General features: G+C 36.5%; 1 pseudogene; it reads right to left on the bottom strand.

Annotated features, from left to right (window-relative positions):
* Nucleotides 1-4,995: 4,995 nt before the first annotated feature.
* LOC128778385 (cytochrome c-like) lies at nt 4,996-9,014 on the bottom strand (annotated as a pseudogene).
* Nucleotides 9,015-21,403: the final 12,389 nt, after the last annotated feature.

Here is a 21,403-nt window from a genome sequence, read left to right as displayed (position 1 = left end):
AGAGCCCGACGCGGGGCTCGAACTCACGGACCGCGAGATGGTGACCTGAGCCGAAGTCGGACGCTTAACCGACTGAGCCACCCAGGCACCCCTTCTTTTTCTTTTAAATAGGACATCATGAAAGCAAGCAAAAAATCTGTTATTATACAAGTCACATATAAGATCTGTATAACAGATCATGAATGTATGATTTGAGAGGACGTAAAAGCCACAGAAATATTGTTTATCAAGGTTAAAATCATGCTTTATTCCTCTCAGCCATGGAACTTGGGCAAACATTTTTTAAACCAGGTTTTGTCACTGTTTTCAGACCACACATGGGTTGCAGCAATTCCATGGTGCCTTCTCAGTTACCTTCTTTGAGCCTAACTCTTTCCTCAAGACATAAAACATTTTAAAAAGATGAGAGGACCAACTATGGTATTTCATTTTCAGTCTCTGACTGCCTTTACATTTGCTTTTCCTTTCAAGACTGTACTAGTTATCATCCTGACTTTGGACATATAATTGTATGGATTACACATTTAGAGCAGATTCTACTGTGTTTATTTTGGTGGTCACAGGAGTCTAGTGCGGGGAGTGTAAATATGGCTCACAAGATGAAGGAGCAACAGTACCATACTGCTGTATGTTTCTAAGTAAAATAAAATCCATGTATTAATTATCCACCTTGCTTTGGCTAGGTATTTAATATTAGCCATAATTTGTCACTCTCTTCTTTTTTACTATGGTACAGGATGCTCAGGTGGCCTACACAATGTGAAAAAAGGAAGAAAGGGCTTTTGGTTATCAGTTTACCTTTTTTTGCCATTGTGATAGTTGCTTAGGGTGCAAACTATGGCCAATTTGGAGATGCAGAGCCACGTCACTCTAAGTAAGGCTGGGACAGAGAATTTTTCTAAAACTTTGTTTTTTATTTCTTATTTTGTTTTTATTTTTAAAGAGAGAGAGAGAGAGAGAGAGAGTCAGAGGGAGAAAGAGAGAGAATCTCAAGCAGGCTCCACGCTCAGCATGGAGCTTGACGTGGGGCTTGATTCCATGATCCTGGGATCATGACCTGAGCTGAAATCTAGAGGTCGATGCTCAACTGAATGAGCCACCCAGGAGCCCCTCCAAAGCTTTGGTGTTTAAAAGACTATTGAAAATGAAATTTTTGAACAGCCTGGAGCCATTTGCTTAGCCTGGTCATATCAGCCCCTCTCTGCCATGGTGAAACACTTTTGTAAACACACATGAATAGCCAGTTATCCTATGAAAAGATGATCCATCACATTAAGAAAATGAAAATATTAAAATGAGAATATATTTTATACTGCTGGATAATAAAAATGAAACATTAGGACTATAACAGGTGATGGCAAAGAGAGGGAGAAATGAAACACATAATCTGTTATTGGGAGTATAAGCAGGTGCAACAACAAACAACAGTCATAATATTTAACCAATGTCAGGCATTATTACCCTTTAGTTACTGAATTGAAGGATGGTCTTTGATGCCTAGGAGGCCCAGGTAGGGTAACCAGCTTGTCCCGGTTTGCTGGGAACTTTTCTGGTTTAAAACTGAACATCCTTGAGGCACCTAGGTGGCTCAGTCGGTTAAGCGTCCGTCTTTGGCCTAGGTCATGATCTCACAGCTAATGGGTTCAAGCCCTGTGTCGGGCTCTGTGCTGACAGCTCAGAGCCTGGAGCCTGCTTCAGATTCTGTGTCTCCCTCTCTCTCTGCCCCTCCCCTGCTCACTCTGTCTCTCTCTCTCTTAAGAATAAATAAACATAAAATCAAACACACACACACACACACATGCACACACACACATACACACACACACAAAACCCTGAACATCCTTTGTCTCAGAAACTCTCTCAGCTCCAGGCAAACCAAGATGGTTTAGTCATCCTATGGTCATGGAAATTATAGGGGGCCCTCAGGGGAGCAAGTATTTCTTAAGGGTGGAAATTATTTCAATATTCTAAAAGCTGGCGAATCCACATTGGTGTGTACTAGCTGAACAATAGCTCTGCATACACCTACTTTGGAAGATAATTTGGTGTTATCTTATGAAGTTCAGTAAACACATACCTATAATGCCCAAATTCATCTCTATGGCATATAGATCAGAGAAACTCTTGAACATGTGTATGGGAGATGTGTACAAGCATTTCATAGCCGTGTTGTCTGTAGTAACAAAAAATTGGGAAAAACGTGAATATCCTGCAACAGAACACTCGATGACTATGCTGTGTTTTTCATACAATGGAATACTATGAAGAAATACAAATGAAGGGACCATGGCTAAAAGCAGCAGTCTGAGTTCATTCAAATATATTGAGGCAAAGAAACAAGTTGAAAATACATAGGGTATGATTCATTTATATAAAGTTAAAAATAGGCAAAATAAAATATTTTTAAAGGGATATAAACATTCAAAATTATAAAGAAAAGCAAGTGGATGAAAAGTACACAAAAATCCATGGCAGTGATTCCCTGTGGAATAAGGAAGGGGCTCACAAGGGGCCTTGAAGAGATTGAAAAGTTCCAAGTCTTCAGCCAATTCTTCAGTGATACGTGGTTGCTCTTTTTATTCTTTGTACCTAACATGTATAAGAAACACACGCACACACACACACACACACACACACACACACAATATTTAATAAAAAATTTGAAAATTCCAAAAAGTTAAATTTTGGGGGACCCTAAAAATTACATTTTAATGCTTCATGTCCTTTCAAGGTATATGGGAAATTTATCACATAACAAGTATTTATTGATACCTTACCGTGTATTATGTAATGTTGAAAAAAAAAAATAACCCCAAATCCCTGCCTTCAAAGGGCATAAATTTTGGTGGGGGAGAAGAACAATAAGCCTTTACATAAATAAATATATAAATACATAGGTACAACATGTATGTTATAAAATTTCAGGTTGACGTTAGAACTGGAAAGTAATAAAGGACAAAAAAGAGAGAAGGTCAGGAGGGACTAATTTTGAGTGATCAGGAAGGCCTTTCAGAAGCTCATGACCTGTGAATAGAGTCCTGGATAAAGTGAGGAACCAGCCACATGAATATTTGGGGGGAGAAGGTTCTAGGCAGAGTGAAGAGCCACTATCTTAGCTCCCAAAGTCCATCCCAAAACCTTCCGCCTCATCCAAGGCACTATGTGCAAAAAAGGAGAGGTCTCTACTCCTCATACATCCCCAATACCTTTTATTTTTCCAGGCTCAGAGAAAATATCCTCATGCTCTCAGATAGAGCTGTCATCCCTAGGCCCTTCACCAGAGTCTATCGCCTCTGTAAGCAGAAGCATTTCTTTGAAAAAAAATTTTTTTTAATGTATGTTTAATTTATAGAGAATGAGAGAGAGACAGAGTACAAGCCGGGGAGGAACAGAGAGAGAAGGAGACACAGAATCCAAAGCAGGCTCCAGGCTCTGAGCTGTCAGCACAGAGAACCGGACGTGGAGCTCAAACTCATGAGCCATGAGATCATGACCTGAGCTGAAGTCAGAAGCTTAAGTGACTGAGCCACCCAGGCTCCCCTATGCAGAAGCATTTCTGAATGGAGCCCATTAACTTTCCCCTTTGGCAAGAGAATCTCCAGACCTCCAGCACTCTAATGTCCATTTGCTGTCTGGTAGGTGGAAGAGAAAAACATCTCTCATTCTTTTTGGGTCTTCAAAGAAGCCAAAAGAAATCGCAGATGGTTATTGTAATAGATTATTTTGCTACATTTTGCATGATAAAATGTTTTAAAGTCTCACTGACTATAGTGTGTACTAAAACCTCAGAACCAGCCTTCAAAAAGGCAAGGAGTAGAAGGTTTTCTATAATTAGTGTACCAAAGTATCCTTATATTAGAAGGTTTTTCATGGTCAACTTATGTGATTATCTTTAGCTATGGGTGATAGAGAGTCCTGGCATAGTGAACAGATGCATAACATTGTCAAGCCACTCAGCTTCTCTGAGTGTTGGTCTCTCATCTGCCCCTACCTGAAATGTTTATTGTGTGCATTAAATAAACTAGTGAGTCTGAAGTTGCTTGGTGGCTGATATGACCTCTGCAGTAAGGGTAAGAATAATCATTTGGAATTGAAGACAACTTTTTTTAAAATGATCTGTGATTTTGTTTTTAATTATCCTAAGCCTTTTCACATAATTTACAAATTTGTGCTGATAATATATCTTTTGTATTTTAATCCTTCTGATGAGTTGGCAAAAGCATTATTATCAATCATACATACATGGTCATTCTACCATTGGGTTTTTGAATAGGTGTTTAGAAGACAATCCTAAATTATAACTTGGTCTGATTAAGTAAAGCATTTGGAAGCCAAGTTTGCTGCTGTATCTTGCCACACTGAATCTTAAAAACCTCTGACCTTATAGATCACCTATAAAAATGTGAGAAATGTTAAATATTCTGTATTTAATATTGTACATAAACCATACTAAAATGCCTTTCGTTAAGCAAAAGGCAACTCTTTAGATGTAGGGAATTTTAATTAAACTGGTATAGTTAATACCAAAAAGATAAAGTGGACATTGGCAGCTTATCATCAGCCCTTGCCTTTAAGAGGCTAACAAACGCAACTTGAAACACAACGGAGTCTTGCTGTTCTCTGAGACAGTGAAGGGATTTCCTCAGTATTTAAATATATTAATATAACCACTTATATAAATCTAAATATAAAACTAATCTCCTATAGGTTTAGAGATGACATTTACCGTCTGTGTGAAAAGCTGAACGTTGCTCATCAATTCCAGTCATATCTTCAGAAGGGGAAAACAGTGACAGCACTTGCTGAACCAGAATCACTATCAGAGTTCAAAAAGCTGGTCATATGTTTTAACTACAAGCCAATATTACTTAAATCAGCACTGTCCAAAAAAAGTATTCTCTCAGCCGTTCATGGTCTGAATTCTGGTGTATGAGATCAATTTAAATACAGGACACATGAAAGAAGTCATCAGACATTTTTTTTGTTGCTGTAGTTTTATAATAAATAAGGCAGAGGCCAACTGTTGCTCCTTCGTAGCTTTTTTTTTTTTTTTTTTTTTTTTTTGAGATAAGCTATCAAGTCTACTCTTTCCCTTGCCTTCTTAATGCCAGCAAAGATCATTTTTATTCCAGGCATGTACTTTCTGGGATTATCCAAATACTCCATCGGTGTCTCCTCTCTCCAGGTGATGCCTTTGTTCTTGTTGGCACCTGTGTACGAAAATCCAGGGGCCTGACCTGTCTTTTGCCCAAATAAACCATGGAGGTTTGGCCCAGACTGTGCTTCTCTCCCTTTTCCGTGGTATGGCACTGGGCACACTTCTGAACAAAAATCATCTTGCCTTCTCAACATCGCCCATTTAAAAATTGCTCTTTTGACGTGTGCGAAATGAAGGTGACGGCTTGTAAGCCGGACGTCCCACTGTCTACTCAAGACAAATTTAATTTCAAATTCTGGTTCTGCCACTTACTAGATGTGGTTAAGTTTCTTTTCTGAGTCTTGAATTCCTCACCTGTAAGCTGAACATTCATTCAAAAAACATTTTGGTAGCTTACGTACATAACCAGATAATGTGTTAAGTGTTAGAAAATAAGAATAATTATGATAATAATACTCACTGTGAACTCAAGTTTGTCTCGAGGAATAAATTACTTACCTATAGGATCTGTTGCATTGTTTGGTGCATAGTAAGTGGAAGTAACTATTAATATATGAGTAACGTTTGTATCTTTGGTTCAGATACTTTCCTTGAACTCTAGATTTGTATATTGAACTGCCTACTTGCTCTCTTGGCTTGTATAATATAGATATTTCAAATTTAACACATCAAAATAACCCTATTTTTTCCCTTGTTTTCCTGCCATCGTCCTTATCTTCATAAATAGCAAAATCATCCTTTAATTTGTTTACTCATCCTTGACCTCCTGTTTTCTCTCACATGCTACATCCAGTTTTGCCAACAGATTCACCACCATTTTGTAAATAATGAAAGGAAGGCTTATAGAGTTTAAGAATTGTGTACATGATCCCACAGCTTGTAAAATAAGTAGGGGCATCAGAATTCGAATTCAAGTCTTCTCATTTCCAGTCCATTGCTATTTCATTTTACTATTATGTATTTTTTAAAAGTTTATTTATTTATTTTGAGAGAGAGAGAGAGAGAGAGCGAGCAGGGGAGAGGCAGAGAGAGAGAGAGAGAGGGAGAGAGAAAATCACAAACAGACTCTTGAGTTATCAGCATGGAGCCCAATGTGGGGCTCAAACTCATGAACCACCAGATCATGACCTGAGGTGAAACTGAAAGTCGGATGCTTAACCAAGTTAGCCACCCAAGCACCCCTAATATACTTTTTGTTATACTATTTTATGGTATTAGGGCATGAGTAAAGATTCTTCTTTATCATCTTGGTTAATTCAATAAACTAGTACATATTGATTTAATGCTCATAATTATCACCTCTCGCAAATACCAGAGGATATAAATGTAGCCAGAAAATTATGAAGTACTATTCAAAGAAAACTGTTTGTTTCTGAAAATCCAGTTTCAATAGGAGGACAAAAGGAGGTTTATATTCTCACATAAATAGAGCTCTAATGGAGAGCAAGTTTTCAATGAGCCTGCAGTAGGAAGCTACTATCATACAAAACTGATGGCATCTTTCAGAATCTGTTAAAAGCAACAACATAAGCAATAGAGGGAATTGGAAGTCTCTTCAGATATCCATTCTGTCTAGTCATGAGGAAATCTCTGGGACATTAGGAATGGTAACGGTTTTGTTTTCAAGCAAAATAAACACTCTTCTCTGTTGCCAAACATTAGTCAGAAACCTAACAGGGAAAGAGTGAGGTGGAGAGAGAAAAGCCAGAAAGAACTTATCTTTGCTGATGTAAAGAATGCTGAGTATAACTGCAGTATTAATTGCAGTAAAAAGGCACTAATTAAATTTGCATTTGGTGTTGAAAGCAGCAACTTTCTCTGTGATTTCTTAAACTCGTATTTAAATGAAAATATGGTCACCCAAGAAAATGGTTTGATTAAAACTCTTCACTTTCGACATGGGTAATTACCACAATATATTTTTATTGCAGTCTCTTTGAATATTAGTTATCTATTTAATTTTATGATGCCTGTCACTGACATACCTAACTGCCAGAAGTTGATATGGTGATACACTTATCATTAGTGCTTACTGATGTGTGAATTAAACATTGGTATAAAAGATGCTTCTCACAGTTATGGAAATGTTCATTAAATTGGTAAGTATAAAAACGCTTCTTTTGAGCAATTTTTAATTTAAGCAGTTATAAATATATTACACATAAGGGTATTCTGATTCATGTATTTCGGGATAGAGGGAAAAATGACTTTGGCAGGTTCCCTCTTAGAGTCATCAAATAGGTGTCTGTTTTTCTAATTAAGTATTTTGACACAAACTTTGAATGTAATAAGGTAATATTAAAAGACTGTTTACAGAAATATAACTCATAAAGCCATAGGATGATGAGCTGCCAAAAAAGGATAATTTTTAACCCTTTAAAAATTATGGTATAGAGAATGGGGGAGAGGTGGTAGTGCAGTTGTGTTTCCTGCTGGTGGGAGCACATGTTTCTTCACCGGTGAGGGCTGTGGCTTTGGGGAGAGGGAGAGAATGACCTGCACTAGGAGAGGATTTGAAACCATCATAATGAAGTCCGTTTTGAGAGTCACCAGAATGTTTAATCTAGAGAGAGAAAGGTATAGACGGATGTATAGTCGTCTTATTTTTTTTTTTTCCCTGAGACAGACACTCTGGTTAGCTGATGTCTTTGCTATACTGGTTAGTAAAAATTTTGAATTTCACCACTGCCTCTGTCTACCACATGAGATTTCCCTCAAGTGTGTCTGAGGCGATTATAATGAGGGAGATTTTTTTTTTCACAGAGCTACTAAAAGGTCTGTCAATTGAAAGGATCCGTTCTCCATTAAAGGCAGTAGGGATTATGAATAATGTTAATATATTTTTCTGAATAGAAGTATACAGAAAAAATATTTTGAATATATACATATATTCCAGAAAAAATATGTTTTTGGAACGAGGAACTAAATGGAATCAGGATTCACTAATAATTTGACAGTTATGTAAGGAGTAATGTATAAAACTTCTGTTGACTGGTGCCATATTTTCAATTTATTTAAGGAACTTTTGGTGTTCATTATAGACTGGCATTCTGGCTGTCCAGCGCCTACCTGCTCCTGCTCCTTAATACAACTTTGGTTGGATGGCATGTTTATTGGAAAGCTACATAATAAAATCAAGTAGAACTTAAATGTCTGGGATACAGACTCTTAAGTTCATCCTAACTCTAAAATGCTATAATAAAATATCAAAAGAAAAGATGGTATTTAGATACCATGAAAATCAAAAACATCTTGATTGAAACTATTCAGCTAGCCAATTGATCTGTTTTTGTATGTGTCTTGAAATTAAGACAAAATGATTATAGCTACAGACTAATTACCAGAAAGAACAGGCAGTAAAATTCATGCACTGTTCTTCCCATTTGGACTGTCTCTCAAAAGATTAGTATTAATCCTTGATTATAGAATCTTCCAAATGAAAATGATTGCATTTTTGACTTTTAGAATGAGATTTTTAAAAATTGTGAAGTTGATATCCAAGGTGGAGAACCAACATTTTCTTTTATTACTAAAGTTACTTGTGATTTCTAATTAAGACAGAGGCAGTTTGCTGAAGATTGTGTGAAATGTAAATATGTAAATTTTATAGTCAGCCTTTCATTTTAAACCATTAAACTATGTAAGTAATATATATTTTTTTTAAATAAAATTACTCCTTGTAAAATGTTCCAATCAAACCCATGGGGTAAATACTATGCTTTGTGTGTGTGTGTGTGTGTGTGTGTGTGTGTGTGTGTGTGTGTATCTGTTAGTGGCCGTGGATTTGCTATGATTCGCTCATACCTTTTGCTGGCCTGATGTTGCAATGGGTCAACAACTGGGATTGTCCTGTCATCTTGTCTTTGTTAATGCAGGGATCTCACTAGCTTAGGTCTTTCATATAATTCTCATTTAAGAACTTGGTCATGGCTCATGGTAATTATCCAAGAGCTAAAAAATTCAGTTTATGACTTAGACTTGTTTGCTCTTCATTACCACATTAAGTAGGAAAACTATGAAATATTAGAGATAAACTTATAAAGAAGGAAGCTATACCTACATGAAGAAAACTATAAAATCTGTTGAAATCCTTTAACCAATCTGAGAGACACCATTCTCTTGGCTGGGAAGACTCAATAATATAAAATGTCAGTAATACCAGATTCATACATACACTTGATACAACTCCAGCTAGAATCCCAATATTTTTAAAACACTTTGGGCAAAATTATACCATTTAAATGTGAAAGAATGAACAACATGGTTAGCCAAAAATGTTAGTAAAAGATGAACAGTGGGAATAAATTTGTTTTAACAGATATTAAAATATTAATCTATTATTAATAAACAATATGGTATTAGTATGGTACCAGAAATATATACTGGAAGGAAAAAAAAGAAGCTCAAGTTAGTATATAAGGGATTTAATATATGGAAATTTTATGGGAACAAATTTTTTATGTAGTAAGTAGTTTTCATACAATTAGCTATTCATTTGGCAGAGTGTAAAAATGGGCTCTTTATTCCTTTTATCATATACAAGATACAAAACCCAACAGGGGTAAGGATTTATGCATTACAAATTCATTGAAATAAGTTAATTTTCTACCTTCTATCAGTTAAGTTGGTGAGATTTCCTTCTTCCCTCCCTTCTTTTCTTCTCTTTTCTTTTCTTTTCCTTTTCTCTTTTCCTTTATTTTCCTTTCTTTCCTTTTTCCTTCCTTCCTTCCTCCTTCCCTCTTTCTTTCTTTCTTTTCTTTCTTTCTTTCTTTCTTTCTTTCTTTCTTTCTTTCTTTCTTTCTTTCTTTCTTTCTTTCTTTCTTTCTTTCATTCTGCCTTCCTGCCTTCCTTCCTCCCTTCCCTTCCCTTCCCTTCCCTTCCCTTCCTCCTCTTTTTAAAATTTAAATTCCATTTAGTTAACATACAGTATAATATAAGTTTCAGGTGTACAATATGGTGATTCAACACTTCCATATAATATCCAGTGCCCATTACAAGTGCACTCCTTAATCCCCATCACTTATTTCACTCTCCCCCCACTGACCTCCCCTCTGATAACCATCGTTTTGTTCTCTAAGGTTAAGAGTCTATTTCATGGCTTGCCTCCCTCTCTTTCTTTTCCTTTGCTCATTTGTTTTGTTTCTTAAATTCTACACATGAGTGAAATCATATGGTATTTGTCTTTCTCTGACTGACTTATTTCGCTTAGCATAATACTCTCTAGCTCCGTTCATGTTGTTGCAAATGCCAAGATTTCTTTTTTTATGGCTAATATTCCGTTGTTTATATACCATATCTTCTTTATCCATTTATCAGTCAATGGGCACTTGGGCTGTTTCCATAATTTGGCTATTGTAGATAATGCTCCTATAAATACTGGGGTGCATGTATCCCTTTGAATTAATATTTTTGTATCCTTTGGGTAAATACCTAGTAGTGCAATTGCTGGATTATGGGGTAGTTCTATTTTCAACTTTTCGAGGAACTTAGTTGGAGAGGTTTTCCAAAAGTAAAGATAAATCATGGTAAGCCATGTGAACATACACACATACATGCGTGCACGTGTGCGCGCGCGCACACACACACACACACACACACACACACAGGGTGAAAGCCACAGAAAACTAAATTCTAGGTTACTAACATTGATGACCTCAATGGAGATATGATAATTTAAAGAAAGGTAGAGCAAAGACAAGAAAAACAAACATACAAGAAAGAAGCAGTTAATAAAAAGTTAATTAAAAAAAGTTAATAAAAAAGTTAATAAAAGTTTACAGTAAAAATTACCCTGAAGGATGTAAAAGTGTGTACGTGTGTGTGTACACATTAAAATAATTGTGGGCACTGGGCAGTAAAGTGTTAATAGTGGATGTTGCAGCTTTGAATTTCTAATGATTTTTGGTTCATTTTGCTTTTATGTTTTGATTAAATTTCTTTTGCAAAGCACATTTTATGATTATATAAACAGAACAATAACTAATGAAGGATTTCTGACTGGAGGGCAGTCAGACCTGAGGGATAAGAAGAGGTAAGGGGAAGAGTCTTCCATACGCACAAGAAGATGCTAAGAGACTCTGTATTGCAGCAACTGTTCATAGTTTTTTCTTCCCTAAAATTATTGACATGTTAAATAAAATCACAATTTGTTATGGAATATGAAGATTTTTATATTTTCTTTTAATTTTTACAGTGTTTGTGGAAAAAAAGGGATAAGCTTATAGCAAAAGGAGGAAAATAATTTTTACTGCTTCTGCAACTGCTATGGTTTTGCACTGTGTCAACTACTCTTGGTCTCTTTCCCACTTTTCTTTTCTCTGCATGGTTTTGGATTAGGGTTTCCAAAAGAGAAATATATATGAATGAGATTTGGGGGGCAAAATTGAAGCAGTAGCTATTATGTTCTGATATATGTACCTAATGAACTTATGAATCTGGCTGAATAGACTTAGATATTGCCAAATAGGTTTTTGTGTGTGTATGCATTTTTGTTGGTGAAAAGACAAAATGAGAAGAGAGAGATGAACTCAAGAAGAAACTGTTTGGAATAGAATTGGGAGAATTTAAGGAATTTTTTTTAAGCAAAATTAGAGGAAATGTGTAGTATTCAGGGTTTCTTGTGTTAAAAAAATAGTTTTTCATCTTCAGTGTCTCCCAGCAAGATTCTCAGTCAGTGTTGACATCCAAGCAAAGATCAAATCTAGGGTAGTACAAATGAAGAACTCTAGAGTATGCCTGTGAGACCCTTTGTTGTGACCTGAGAAGAACTTAAGAGTGTGCTTACCAGGTATTCTAAGAATACTCTGGTATGCTTTCTCTGCTAGAAAATAAAGGCCCTGAAGGATCTTAAGGGTATGACTCTTAGATATTTTCAACCAGGCAACAATGCTTCAAAGTATCTTAACGTCATTGTCCCACGGGACCTTGTTGCTTAGAGCCAGTATTGTTTGGAAAGAAAGTGCAGTATAACTTTTGCTGAATGAAGTGGATTATGATTTGACACACAGGAAGCACACAAAGATTTTAAAGGAATTACATAAGCTTGGTAGGAGAAGGATGAGATAGTATAAAATGAAAAGGTTTTATTCCCTTAACTAGGCTGAATACAACTACTTAGTTACAAGGATGGCATTCTCAGGGGCATAGCATGATTCAGAGGGCAGAGCCAACGTCTGTGAAGGAGCAGTCAAAGCTCCAGTGAGACAATCCCAGGAAGCATGACTGTTAACAAGAAACTGGCAACACACTCAAATGGATTTCAAAACTGCTGCGGACCTGCTGTGTGCTTCCCATTTTGTCCATTTGTGAAGGGGAGTATCTATTTTAGTTATTCTGTGCTTTCTAATCAGTGTGTGGGGTGTATATGGTGGCAGCCATTTTTCTCTTTAACAGTCTTCAGATTGACAGCAACCATACATGAGGAACCAAACCCAGGGAAACACAGCACAACTGTACCTGGACCTGACTCAGACCACAAGATCTTGGAGTCTGAGTCTGATGATACAATGGGACAAAAATGTTGGAAGTGTTGAGAGTTAGTGGGAGAGGCATGAATTTAGGTGGCCCAAGGGTAGACTGTGATAAATAGTAAAAAAAAAAAAAAAAAAAAGCTCTTCTGAATTCTGTTCCTCTTTACACAATTAGACATGCTCCTACTTATGTCAAAGAGTAGAGTCTAATTTCCTTCCCTTTGAATCTGGACTGAACTTAGTGCTTTTTTTTACCAACAGACTACACTGAAAATGATTTTTTTTAAGTTTTAGAGAGAAATTGAGCATGTGAGTGGGGTAGAGGGGCAGAAGGAGAGACAAAGAAAATCTTAATCAGTCTCCGTGCCTGCATGGACTCCAACATGGGGCTCGATCCCTCAACCCTGGGATCATGACCTGAACTGGAATCAGGAGTCAGACACTCAACTGACGGAGCCACCCTGGGACCCCTGCAAATGAAAATGACTTTATGGGACTTCTGAGGCTAGGTGATACGCTTTACTGCCTCTGCTTTGTTCTATTGTAATGCTTGCTTATGAGACATTCTGTTTTAGAAATTAGCTGCTGCTATATGAAGCCCAGCAACATGGGAAGAACACTTGTAGGCACTCCAGGTGAACACTCCAACTGAGGTCTCTCCAAGAGCCAGCATCAGTTGCCATCTTAATGAGCAGCTCAGCTGAGCCTTAGCCGTTGTCTTACTCCAGTTGTATAGGAGAACCCAAGTAAGCACCACCAGCAGAGCTCAGTCAATTCGTAGAACTGTGAGAGAGTGTAATAAATTGGCTTAAGCTACTAGATTTTATGATGATGGTTTGTTATGTGGCAAAACACTAACATCTTTTCACACTTAGCACACTTATTTTTCTCTGCATGGTATGTCTTTGATACTTTTCAAGCCTTCCAGAAGCAAATCTTTTATCTGGCCTCTACTTCAAAACTCTAAAATTCACTCTCTTTTTGTTACCAATTCGCTTGTTTCTGACTCTAGCTTTTGCACTTGAGATATAATTTGTCTCATGTTAATTTGCACTTAGTTACATTTTGTTTTCAAAAGTCCTTGATTCATTTTTAAGTGACATATCCTCTGCTTTTTGCATTTAATTATAGAGTTCTCAAGACAGACTCAGTCTTTTACTCTCCCAATCCTTTACAGCCCTGAAGTTTATTCTGATCACTCAGTGATTTTAACTACTTAAACCTCTTACAGAATGCTTTTTGGAATTGGAGGATGAGTTTTTACATTGTCCTAGCAACCCTACTGAACTTGTTTAATAACAACTGTTAATCACTGCATGAAATTTTCTGTTCTACACTACATTAATGGTTTGAAAATCTGGGGACTCTTTTCTTATTTTTCTCTGATCCTGTCTTGATTTGGCCCATCTACCAGTCTTCTTCATTTCCTACCCCTGTGACGCTGGTGGTTTTCTTGTATTATGCCAAGCTTTTTCTTGCCTTAAGATTTGCCTTTAGGTTTTCTTCAACCCAAAGTTCTCTGTCCTGGCTCCTTCATACCTTCCTTCTCTCAGCTCAAATGTCATATCCTCAGAGATCTTTTCTTTTCTTTTCTTTTTTTTTTTTTTTCTCAGAGATCTTTTCTGACCATCTACTCCAAAGTACTCCAAACTCCACTCCTGTCTCTATCCTTTTATTTGACTTATTTTCATAGCATTTATCATTACATGGAATTATCTTTCTCATTTGTTTGCTTGCTTGTTCTATAGCTCCCCTTAATCTTGTTTGTCCTCCTCTCTCACTAGTATGTGAAGTCTAAGAAAGAAGAGTTTTTTTGGGGGGGCGGTTAGCTTATTTCAGTTATTGCTGTATTCTCAGAGTATGGCAAATGCCTGGTGCATCATAGACATTCAATAGTTTTTTTGTTGAATGAATGAATGAATGAGCTCTCATATTCCTCTCCCCATCAGCATTGGGTGGGCCTTGGGCAACCAGCTCAACCCAGGAGCTCTTGATCCTGCCCACTGGGAACTACAATAACAGCACCTGGTCTGGCTGGTGGACGTGGTAACAGTGTGGAGCTTTAACAAGTTTGAAAAAGCTCAACTCACTCTGCTATTAAATGGAAATATTGGAATCTTAGACTTATTAATATTTTTGTGCTTAAAATCTGTGTTTATGCTTCAACAAGCCAGAATTGGAATGACTGGGCACCAAAATGAAACATTTTATCTTAAATTATTTTAATTACTTTGCCAAATGGAATAAGGTTTAAAAAATTTAAAGACAAGCACTTTCATTAGCTTAACCTATAGGCAGAATATCTGCTTTCTCTTATTTAAATACGTATTGCAGCTTAAATAATGGAATCGGTTGTTAACCTTAACTTATTTATTGTCATACAGGTCACTTTCTCTGTAAATGCATAACATTATAAGTTCCAGAGGAAGTAATGTGGCATTCAAGATTCTACAAGGAGAATCAAGTAGAGTTGCCTGTAATAAATTTGGACATTTTTCGTTCTTTAAAAATATGTAAGTTTTAGACTTCTTAAGCTCATCCATATCATATTTTTCTCCTTCCAGGCACACAGAAGGATTATGTTTTCCCTCAGCCTTGCAATTGGGAAGGGCCATGTAACTAGTTCTGGCCAATGGGCTATGAGCACAAGAGACTTGTAATTTTGTCATGTAATCACTGGCTCGGGACCTGCAGCTCTCTCTTTCCCTTCTGTGGCGTCTCAGGAGGCTACACATTCCAGATGGTGCACACATAAGATGGGAGAACCTCTATAAACTGGGCTCCCTCAGTGACTCTCTGGTGACCTATGTGGAGTCTGTAGCATGGGTCCCTGAGTCACTGAGTCCCTAAATGACTGTCTGTGGATCTGTTTGGGAAACATAGCATGAGCCAGAAATTATAGTTTTGTCCACTGAGATTTGGTGGTTGATTGTTACTGCATTGTAGCCAATCCTAAATGCATAATATAGTTGAGGAGTAGGAGCTGGGGTTGATTTTTATTAGCTTATGTCGAGTTGAAAAGATTTATAAATATTAATAAAATCACTTTAAACTACCTTGCCATTTTTTTTAAAGAACAAAGAAATTTGTGCAATGTATGCTTGCATTTAATAAAGGGGAATACTTTGTGTATTCCGGATTTTTCATGGTTGTATGGAAGGAATGATCATGTACTGAGGTATGTGGTTTTGGTATTACAGATGCCTTGATCATATGTGGATACAGAGGGGAAAACTCCAGGTCTTCTGTGATTTTATTTCACAACGCCATCTTTTATTTGCACTTAAAAGTAGCTGCAGCTACTAACACTTAAGATATTTTTTTCAGCTTTCATTGCCATGTAAATTAACATTTTTATTACCACAAATTATTCTTGTTTGCTAATTCCAAAGATGTCCAAAAGCAAGAACAGCTTCCCGAGCTGTTAGACTTTGGAAGAGAATAGTAAATCAACGGGTAGATAGGACCATATATCATATTAAACACAGGGAATTCACCACAAAATCATTACACTAAAAAGCGACAATTTTGATTGATTAAAATGGTATGGGCTGGATAGTGTTAAATCACTATGAGTGATATGACATTATAATTTTACATAGCATATTTCTGCCAAGACAATGAAGGTAAAAGGCATTGTCATCAGATGATAACAGACAATAAGAAGAATCCTGATGTTAGATTTATTACCTGGTTTAGATTTAGAAAGAAGTAATTCTTGTCCTGTTCCACTTATCAAATGACTGTAAATTCAGTGATGATGTAAAATTCTAAGGCAGAGCCACTTATAGGTTTGACAAAGTGCCAGCTATAAAGTATTTATTGTTCTCAGTGGTTCTGCCTTACACACTTAAATATTTATCAGAAACATAAGCCCCTCTGATAAATGTTTCTGATCTTTGTGGCTAGATTTTTTTTTAACATTTAGGTTTTTCATCAGAAGCCATGTCTATATTTTTATTATCTTAATAACTTTGAGCTTATAATTTGAAAAGGCAATATGTGAGTTTTAAAATTTTATTTCCTTTAACTTCTGCTTTTAAATGTAACATTTTTGAGGTAGTATTCTAAGTTACAGATGAAGACTTCCTTATTTTGCCATTGCTATAGAGATGGCTCAGCCAAATTTTCTGAATTTTATCCTTATGTACATACCAGATGAGAATTACATTGATGATGGTCTAGGTGTAGTCAGAGAAAATTTATAGCATCCAGGTATATTAGGTAATTGTTTTAACGCCACCTGTCTCCATATTTTGTTTCTGAAGGACACAGGCATAGCTAGTTTCTTATGCCCAGCATAGGGGAGACCTTGTTTGGGAGCACGGCTGAACTGGACCAGGGATTAGCACCTGCAGCAGAGAAAGGCAGCACTATCCTGGCTAGTGATCTGTGTGGAGGTATGTCAAGCATGAGAACCTCAGGAAAGAGAGATATTCTGCCTAAGAGATAGGAGACTGGACCTTGTTAGACTTTCTGAAGGCATTCAAAGGTGAGATGCACAAATGGTAAAGCAATCCAGAAGCATAGAGACTAGCAAAAGGAAAGCGATTAGTAGACTCTATAATGTTGCCAAAGCTGTCATATGCAAAAGCCAACCACTGAAATAAGAACAAAGTCACTGAGCAGTAGATATTACAGAAGCTGAAATAGAAAGTAGTGGAGCCATCAGGAATTTGGAACTTGACATTTCAGAAGACTAAAAGTGGGCTGGGTTGCTACAGTAAAGCTGTTGAGATTATTATTATTATTAGTTTGTTATTCTTCATACGGCAAACTAACTTCAACTATATTAAATTGGGCTTCTCACTCTTCCTCCAACGTCAAAAAATCTAACATAGCTAAGAAAATATAATAAATTTATAAGATCACAGAATTTCAGCTCTAGAGGGAATTTAGAGATGTCTTACCAAAATGTTTCTCTATTTATTTTTACCATGAAGATTTCAGCACAAGAGAGGATAATAACAAAGTCCCTTGTTTTGCTCTACCGGCTAATCATACACTGTGATCATAATTTCTTAAGGCCATATACATATTTTAAGTGATTGTTTCTTCCAACCCTGGTACAAAGTAGGAGCTCAATAAGTGCTTTTTGAAGAGCAAGTCAGCAAAATCTTATGGCATTTGAGAGTTTTGATTTGATTGCAGAGCTGGTTAGTTCTAAATAGTTAAAAGAAGGGATATGGTGAAAAAACAAAGGGAATAGACTTTACCCCTGCCTACTCTATTTTGCTGAAACTTTCTCTTCTGCACCCCACACATAACACTCTCAGACTCATGCTTAAATAAAGGGGTTATTAGCCTTGTTATCTGATTAAGGAGGTTTTATATCCATCAAAATTGGTCCTGGAAAATTCATTGCAGAAGGCTAGCATTTGGGGTTCAAAATTGCATGGGCAATGGGGCACTGACAGCATCCAAGTAATTTACAGTTAGGTATGCACATTTGCCTAGATTCATGGATTAAAAGTGAAAAAGGTTTTATGTTTGGAACATTTTCTGATTCAAGGATAAGGAAGGTTAGTGTGAAGCTAGGTTCTCTGACCCTCTGATGATTTACATGGAGCTTTCTGTATCAGTGTCATTTTCTTGAATATCAAAGGCTAAAGAGTATTTTGAATAAATCAAATCTTAAAAGAAGTCTCTGAGAAATATTACATATCTGTTGAGCAGGTTAAGAAGGAGACAATTAGTTGAAGCCAGGGACACTTCTTCAATTTTAGCCACCTCTGAAGGACCAACAGTGAGAGCGATCAAAGTCACACCTGCCACTTTGTTTTAACTTTCGGTTTTGTTTTCCCTTGAGATAAAGCCTTCAGAGCCAGAATAAACAATTCTGCAAAATAACATGTAGCAAAGAAAGAATTCTATTTCTGATCTTCATCTGGGGTTCATCTTAGGAGTTACAAAAATAAATCCTTATTTTTGGACAAATTCTGAATTGTGGTCTGTATTGGAGGGTTGTGTTCCTTTTGATAAGAAGCTTTCCTAGTCCACATTTCATACAAAAGGACTGCTGAGAATTGAGATGACTTATGACACATTATTAAGGACTTGGGTTTAGCAAAGAGAAAAACCCAGCCATTTCCATACTGCTCTGCCTTGGAGAAGCAGGAAATACTCCAGGTCAAGGGCATATGCAAGGGCAAATTCTATTCGTTCACAAAATTATTTTACTCACAATACCAGATGGGATTGTTTGGATTCTGTATGACACAGCAGTCCTTCCTTATTTACTTTTTATTTTTTAAGTTTTTATTTATTTACTTATTTATTATTTTTAAAATTTAATTATTTTTTATTTACATCCAAGTTAGCATATAGTGCAACAATGATTTTGGGAGTAGGTTCCTTCATGCCCCTTACCCATTTAGCCCATCCCCCCTCCCACAACCCCTCCAGTAACCCTCTGTTTGTTCTCCATATTTATGAGTATCTTCTGTTTTGTCCCCCTCCCTGTTTTTATATTATTTTTGCTTCTCTTCCCTTATGTTCATCTGTTTTGTATCTTAAAGTCCTCATATGAGTGAAGTCATATATTTGTCTTTCTCTGAGCAGTCCTTTAAATTCTAGAACAAAATAAATCCTAAAGAAGGCAAAGTCAAGAAAAGTTTGGAGTCCTTATTTGTGTGAAATGAAAGAAAGAATAAGAGAGTTAGCTGACGATCCTGTAACTATGTGAACTTTGTATCATGCACTGTGTACAAAAACAATTTCAGATGTTGAGATGTGTATGCTAAAGGAGATCTTAAAATTGTCCTTCCAATGCTCAGGATTGCTAGCATTTGTGAGGGAAGTCCTATGCCTTCCCAAGGAGATAAATAAGATCATCTTAATATGCTCATAATTTTTTATGAGCCAGACCTTTGTTTTAAGAATCAGTTCTAAAGGACTCCGGGGACTTTGGCTATCTTATCCTAACTTAAAAGAAGTCTGGAATTTGAAAAAGGCTCTTTCTAGTTTGATAAATTCTCATTCTGCATTAGCTGAGGAAGTTTTCATTCTCCTTGACCTAGGGTTATTCTTGAGTGTTGGGGGACTGACTTACATGCTGTATGAAGCTTCTTGAGAGGATGTTAGTATTCACACAAGATGTGGGCTATGATTTGAGACCTTCCCCAGTTCCAACAGTCAACAGTACAGGGCAAATAGGATTGGTGAATACTGAAATTCAAACTAAAAATTGCCTCTTTAATTGCTTACTTATGTGGATGCTTGATATCCATTAATTGTTGCTTTTAAAAATTGAGACTATATCCGTACATCAATCCACCCTATATGTTTTGATGCATTTCAAAATTAAATTTTCTGGTATAGATTCCAATCAGTATCCCTCATCAACCAAGCACTTTAACATAATGCGTGCTAGAATTTAGTATTTGGTTTTTTTTTTTTTCAGTTATGATTAAAGATAGTGGAATTCTCTTCTGAAGTTTACGATTTGATGATTTTGGCAAATGTATACTCCCTTGTAACCCCAGCAGAAATTTCCTTTGCACCCTTTCCCAGGCAATCCCTGCTTGTACCCCACTGTTCTGATTTTTTAAAAATGTTTACTTACTTTTGAGAGAGAGAGAGAGAGAGAGAGAGAGCGAGAGCGCGGTAGAGGGGCAGAGGGGGGACAGAGGATCTGAAGTGGGCTCTGTGCTGAAGTTGGACGCTTGACTCACTGACCCAGGCCCCTTGTTCTGATTTTTTTCAGGATGGATTAATTGTGTTGTTCTAGAACTTCATAAAAATAGCATCATTCATATCTACACTCTTTGTAAGATTTTCACTGAGCATGTTTTTGAGACTTCATCATATTGTTATAAGTATCTGTGGCTCATTTATTTTTATTGTTGAGTACTACCTCAAATGTAATGACTAATTTGTTTGTCCTTTGTTGAAGGACACCTGTTTTCAGTTTTTGACCATTATGAATGAAGTCGCTACAAGTCTTTGTGTGGTTGTATGTTTTCATTTCTCTTGCATATATACTATGGAGTGGAATGGCTGGCTGGTCATAGCAAAGGTGCATATTTAGTTTTATAAACATTTTCCTGAGTGAAAGGGAATGATATTTTTCCTAATTGTTACTGTAGACTCCCATCTGTAGTGATTTTAATGTTTTAATTCTCCTATGCCACATTCTACTCTGAAGACGAGTATAGGAATATTGTTTTCATCATAGTATAACAATCCAGGGCTGAGCTGGGAATAGGGTCAGGAAGCAAGTGTTCTGAGTTAATTCAGAGCCCTCTGTGCATTACTGTAGTCGCTTCTGGATGGGTGGGAAGGTAGCTGTATTATACTACTGTGAAATAGTTGACAGACTAAGCTCTATCCTATACGAAATGTATTAGAAGAGGCTAAACATAATGTATAGTAATGGTGTCAGTGTTTTCACTAAATTTGTAAGACTTATTGAAGACATTAGTAGCTATACGTGTAGAAAACTATAGACCCAGTTCTATAGGTTAAGTTCATACACCTTGGATTTCTACTCGTTAGGTTCAGCGTATATTTTGTTCCTCATTGAGTTCATGCTAGTCCTCTATAAACGTCTAAACAAAACCCTGATTTATAAGTTTGTCGATTTTTTAACCATAGAAACTGGCTAATATATGGTAAGATTTGAGCCATGGCATGTCTAATGTATAACTATATTATTTCATACATAGGAAAAAACCTTCTAAACATGATGCATGCTTATGAAGTTTTCACAAGTTAGAAAATAATATATGTTTTTCTAATTTCTCTTGATTGGAAATATGATCATTGGAATTTTCTA

The sequence above is a fragment of the Panthera pardus genome, unplaced genomic scaffold (assembly GCF_024362965.1).
Source record: "Panthera pardus isolate Hobbes unplaced genomic scaffold, ASM2436296v1 HiC_scaffold_2, whole genome shotgun sequence".
Taxonomy (NCBI): Eukaryota; Metazoa; Chordata; class Mammalia; order Carnivora; family Felidae; genus Panthera; species Panthera pardus.
This window is presented reverse-complemented; position numbering and strand designations above follow the sequence as displayed.